Source organism: Trichosurus vulpecula, chromosome 5 (genome assembly GCF_011100635.1).
Source record: "Trichosurus vulpecula isolate mTriVul1 chromosome 5, mTriVul1.pri, whole genome shotgun sequence".
Classification (NCBI taxonomy): Eukaryota; Metazoa; Chordata; class Mammalia; order Diprotodontia; family Phalangeridae; genus Trichosurus; species Trichosurus vulpecula.
The window spans coordinates 272042653-272049250 of record NC_050577.1 but is presented as its reverse complement, the minus strand read 5'-3'; positions in this window follow the sequence as shown (position 1 = coordinate 272049250).

The window sequence follows — 6598 nt, the reverse complement described above, 5'->3', positions numbered from 1 at the left end:
CTTCTCTCTCTCTCTTTCCTCTCATGCTCTTCCTCTCTCTCTCTCTCTCTCTCTCTCTCTCTCTCTCTCTCTCTCTCTCTCTTTTTCTCTCTACCCTCTCATGTTCTTCCTCTCTCTCTCTCTCTCTCTCTCTCTCTCTCTCTCTCTCTCTCTCTCTCCTCTCTCTCTCTCCTCTCTCTCCCTCCCTCTCTCCTCCCCTCTCCTCCCTCTCCTTCCTCTCTCTCTATCCTCTCATGCTCTTCCTTTCTCTCCTCCTTTCTCATTCTCTCTCCTCTCCCTTATACACACACCCCCGTGTTGCTAGTGCTCTCTCTTTTCTGAAGTTATCCTTGTGCATGTCTTTTCCTCTCATTTAGGAATGTCAACTCCTTGAGGTCAGGGACTGTTGTGTCATCTTTCTTTCCCCAGTGCCCTCCACAATCCTTTGCACACTGTTGTTCAGTTGTTATTCAGTCATGACCCCATTTGAGGTTTTCATGGCAAAGATACTGGAGCAGTCTGCCATTTCTTTCTCCAGCTCATTTTACAGGTGAGGAAACTGAGGCAAACAGGGTAAAATGACTTGCCCAGAGTCACCCAGCTAGTAAGTGTCTGAGGCTAGATTTGAACAAAGGTCTTAACAAAGGTCTTCCTGGCCCCGGCGTCCAGCACTCTATTCATTCTACCACCTAGCTGCCCCACATAGTCAGTATTTGTTGGATTTAATTGAGTCAAACAAATTTGGCTCTTAAATATATAAATGCTCTTCCCTTTGTGGGATTTTGGAAGCTAGAAAATGAGAGAAGTCAAGAACTGGAAACTGAGAGACCTGAGTCCAGAATCCAGATTCCTTCCATACCCTCTGCCTTTCTAGCCCTACCTTCTTCCACCTGTAAAAAGAGCTATCAGTGAGGAAGTCCTTGAGGAAGGAGTTGGCCCAGGATTATCAGGGGTGTGAGCCTTCACTTCCAGTCGACCTGTCTTCTCCTTTCCCTGAGGCTCCAATCACTTTCTCAGACACTCTTATCTACCTTCTTAGCTGTGTAGGTGTCCAGGAAAGCAGCTGAGTGAGATCTGGTTCCAAAACCAGGCCCAGGGTGCTAAAAAATGAGTGATGTCAGCTTTCCGAGTTACTCATCTGGGGTGGGAGAAGCACGAGTGGGAGAGAGTGAAGGGTTGTAGATACACATTCCACTCCACCCTGGGGACACCTGTCCTGGTCCTGGTTCTGGTCGTCATCCTGGTCCTTGGCTCTTCTGAGTTACTGTGCCCATTGCCCGGCCTCTGGGCAGGACAGATTAAGTCCCCCTAGCCCAAACAGAAGTGCATCCCTTCTTTTTCTCCAAACTCTCCAACCTCACTCCTTTCTGGTGTGTGAAATCTACATTCAACCCTTCTTGGTGCTGTCCCTGAGGGTGGGGGACAAGAAGCATCCAGTTCCTTTTCTTAGCCCTACATTTCTGTGGTGCTGATGACACTGATCCTGTTCCCTGCCCACTGAACCTAAGATGACAGGAAGCAGACTGCAACTATTCTTGTTTATTAACTTATTCATTCAACAACTGCGAACTATATGCTTATATATAAGACACTGTGAGAGATCGAGTGATATTTAATCAAGATTCCTGCCCTCAGGGAGCTTACAGTCTAGGAGAGATACACAGCTTTATGACTTAAAGAAACAAGGCTGTAGAACCTCTTAAGTAGTCTGGAAGAAGCTCAAGGGAGTAAGGGAGGTGCACACCTCCCCAGAGTTGTGAGGGAAAGTCGTTGATGTATTGTCCTCCAGCAGCCCAAGATGAAGTGTGTGGATGGATGTAATGTGAGAAGAGCTGGAGTGACTGGTGAGGAAAAGACAACCAGTCCTAGATTCCCACACAACTTCTAGGAGCCTTGAGAAGGGAAAGGACAATGAACTTCTGGACTCAAGTTCATAGGGGCTAAAGGAAGGGAGACAAGATGGAAAGGGGTAGAGAGGAGTATCAATAGCTTCTGCCCCATGTTCTCTTGTAGCAGGAAAGGAGATGACATAAGACACCATAAGAAGTATATAAATGTCTTTAGCAGCAAATCCCCTTATTTTACTGAGAGAAATGAAAACCAGAGAGATTCTCAATGTCTCTAAAGTCCCACAGATATCTAGTAGCAAAGAGTCAGAATCTGAATCCAGATCTCTTGAACTCAAGATCCAGTGTTCTTTCCATTATCCCATGCTATGATAATGAGAAAGGAAAGGGAAGGTTTCTCCCAAGTTACCATTCTTCCTGCATTGTTTGACAACTAGGCATATCATTGTTTGGGATTGAAAGTCCAAAGGACTACTATTTCCAGATGTGTCACATATACTGTGAGGCAAACCCCAAACACAAGGAATTTAGAAGTACTTTTAGAGAACATTTCTCTACTCAAAATGATCTTTGTTTGGGAAAAGATCCCCCCTTTGGAAACCATAGCCAGGAAAGCCTATTTCCGGGGACCTTCTCTAAATACACGTATAGTTTGTCCTTCATTCTTGAAGAGGACCATGACAACAGGGAGATGATGACATGACTTGCAATTGACTTTGATTTGAGGGAGGAAGGGCTGTGCAAGGCCACCAGCCTCACTTTCTCCTCCCAAGCCATCTAAGTCCAGTGGCCAGATATGAATCAAGATGACTGGAGATGGCCTAGGATGCAGTGGGAGATCTTGGCCTTTTTAAGCTAAGGTGTTTTCGAGTTCTCATTTTGAGCGAGGCAACACCCATTCAATGAATAGGCCTCTTTAAAAAGTGAGTCAAGAGATACATATATTTTGATCAACATTATCCTTGTCCTACTTTGGATGCCACCACCACCACCACTACGTCCTAGATTCTGAGAGATAAACTTTTGAGAACCTCCAGTCTTGTGATGTCAAGCATATTTCCAAAACACAGACAAGGACAAAATTAAAAGTATCTATTCAGAGTTCTGGACATGAGTATTAGAATGCTGAAGGACCAGAAGGATAAATCAGCAGGCTTAGACAAGGAAAGATTCTTGAAGGACAGGAAATGTGGTTACATATAGCAAGGTAGGAGGGAAGCGATAGACCTAAGGAGAAAGGATGGGGAAGCTAGGAGACAAACTTTCAGAGGACTTGAAGATACAGTTTTCAATAGAAAAAACTCCAATGATCAAAAATCACATGAAAAATGCTCCGAAGCACTGATAATAAGATGAAAATTAAAACAATTCTGAGGTTTCACACCATGCCCAGCAAATTGACAGACCATAAAAAATAGAAATAGCTAATGTTGGTGTGGCTGTGGGAGGATGGGCAAACTATGGATGGAGCTATGAATTGGGTTTAACCATTCTGAAAACAATTTGAGAGTATATAAGTCACTAAATTATTCATCCCTCTTGACCCAGAAACCCCATTCCTAGGCATAGACCACCACCACCACCCCCAAAAATTTCAGTGATAAAAACAGATGGCCCACATGTGATGATTATTCACATCGGCACTATTTGTGGAACTAAAAACTGGAAACAAAGTGGGTACTCTTTGATTGGAGAATGGAGGAACAAATTAGTATGGAATAATGGAATAATGTTATAAAAAATTATAAATATGAGGAATTCAGGACCCTGAGCCACATGTGACATCTTGGAGTTCATCTTGTGTGTGAAGGGTTGATTTCCAATAGCTACCAAGTATCTAATCCCTTTGTTGCACGTGATTTTTTTGTTAGCTATAAACACATAGATCTCAGTGGTTTGCCCTGTATTAGAAGAATATAAGAAGCTGATCAGTGATCCTTAAAGATTCCAGGTTCCTAGGAAGGAGGTTGCCTGGTAACTTAGAAATACCAACTTTTCCCTTTTGGAAGGGAAAGTTCAATCAATTAATTTTCACCAAAAGATAAAACATTGATTTCTCATCAATCCTAACTTACCCCAGGATTTATAGCTGGATTTTCATATGCACTGCCAGGATCCATTGGTGAAACTTTTATCTAGAAATTCTATTTTGGGTTGCCCTATGTGCTGCAGGGATCCACTGGAAAAAAAAAACCCATCCATTCGGGATGGTTTGATTTCTCACTTGTGGGTGGGGGATTGACTTCGAGTTGACCTTAAGTCTTAGAACCTCACTTAGGAGAACCTGTGCCCCACTACAATTTCCTCCCCCACAGAAACAGTTGGTGTCAAGTGGTGGCAGTAACACATGGCAGAGGTGGTCATGTGCTTGCAGTCAGTCTAAGAGGAGAGATCCAGAGAGTCAATATTCCCAGCTCAAGAAACAGTTACAGCTGGGTCACTGATAGATTTCTAGCAGAAGCACATGGCTTTGGTCAGTATGCCAACTTGACCCAAGAGAGTATGTCATGTATAATGTTCATGAACTCCCACCTCGTTTGTGGAGAAGGAGGATTCTCCAGGCATCAGAGTCTCAGAATCTAGTCCTCTAATCAGAAAAGATTTCCTGATGCTCCTTGAAGAAAAGGAAAAAACCGATAGTATGCATAGTTCCTGTTTATTTGGAGAGCAAAGACAGTGAGTTATGAGGACAGTGAAGGTCTGTTGAAAAAAGAATTGCTTATACACAGCCCCCCCAAAGAATATCTACCTTCTAGAGGGATTCTAAACCACAAGGTGGTACTATGGGTTTTAGGGAGAATGTTTGGAACTTTGGGAAAGAGAGCATCACTAAAATGTCAGAGTTGCCCTGATGGTGACTGTAAGTTCTATCTTTCAGGGAGGGGTATGCTGGAGCCAGCTCTTAACCTGCTAACATGAGCCAATTGTTAAATTTTCAGTGTGAGCAGTTTCACTTTAGATATCAGCAAACACTACAAATCAAGACTTGATCTATTATTTTGTTAATTATTTATACATAAGAAAGTAACTAATAAAATGTTAATTAAACAGATTAAAATTAAAGATATTCTGTGCCTTTTAGGAAACCTGATTGTTAGATATTCATTGACATATCCCTGAAGAGAACTAATGTGCTGTATGTGTTTTCTGTATCTGTGTGTTTCTGGGTGTTCTTTGCAAGTTCCCCATTTTCTATGGGGTAAAGTGAGAACTATGTTGTTTCCAATGTGCATTTTTTGCTTTAAGAACTTGTTTCAGAGCTGGGTACGACCAATTTGAAGAGTCTAGAAATAAGCTACACCTTCAGTATATTGGGAATCTTTCCTGGAACATCTCCAAGTTGGGGCAGTGAGTCAAAGAATGGGAATGACCTTTATTGGGTCAGCCCCCAGATTTAACCCAGTTTGTGGGAAACTAGAGTCTTGAGGTACTCTATTTATAGGTTACAATTAGAAGATGTTTACGAAATTATGAAAAACCAAAAGAACAATACCCACAGTGACTACAATAATGTAAACAAACTCCAAAAAAAAATAATGTAAACAAAAAGGCAATTAACTCAAATTAATTTCAATGACTAATCTTGGTCATGGAGAATGAGATGAAACAAAAAAGCAGAAGACTACCAGCGGAGAATGTTTCATATGCTTTCAGATGTGGTTACTTTCTTGGTTGGTTTTGCTGTTTTCCTTTGTTACAAGGGAAGAATCAAGTATTTGGGATTTGAGGGGTAGAGAAGGAAGGAAAGAGGAGAGAAAGGAGAGAGAGACAGGAAAGACAGAGAAAGAGAGGAGAGATAGACGGAGAGAGAAAGGGAGAGAGACAGAGACAGAGAGAGACAAGAGAGAAAGAGGAGAGAGAGAAGCAAGAGAGAGAGAGAGGAGAAAAAGAGAGAGGGGAGACATAGAGAGAGAAAGGGTGAGATAGAGAGACAGAGAGACAGAGGAGAGAGAGGGAGAGAGAGGGAGAAAGAGAGAGAGAGAGAAGAAGAAGGCGGGGGAGAGCATCTAATATAGAGCCCAAGGGTTCAATGCAAGGCATCAGAGAGGGAGATAGAGGAGGAGGGATATCAGTTAGGATTTCAAGATATAACCAGAGTCTGATCAAGCCTGCCCTATGAGATGAGATCAAATGGGATGCTAAATAGAGGTAATTTTTACCTGGCTGAAGAGCATAAATTTGTCACAAGAGGCAACTGGAGCTACTATAAGTTTTAGAATAGGGAAGGGAGACATCCAGAAAGTCATTTAAGTAAAATGACCTAGCTGAGAACAGCTTAAAGTTGGAAGATAGATGCCAGAGGCAGATGAGGAGATAAGGGGGCCCACAAGAGTCATCAGACCCTGCTTCCCCTCAAAGAAGTAGAGAAATGGAGGCCCAGAGAGCTAAAGCAATGTCTTCTAAAGTGACACAATGAGGGAGGAATAGAAGTCTGAAAGAAATCCAATTCTCTTTACTCTTAGTCTTGGAAGGGAAGAGGAAGGCAATAAGCATTTATATAGTACCTACTATGTGCCAGTCACCATGCTAAGTGTTTTACAAATATTATCTCATTTGATCTTCAAAACAACCCTGAAAGGAAGGGGCTATTATTATCTTCATTTTAAAGTTGAGGAAACTAAGACAAACAGAGGTTAAATGATCAAGATCGCACAGCTAGTAAGTGTCTGAGGCTGGATTTGAGCTCGGGTCTTTTTGATTCCAGGCCCACCACTCTGTCCACCGTACCGTCAGCTATCTGTCAGTGGGACCATATGATTTCTCCTCACTTA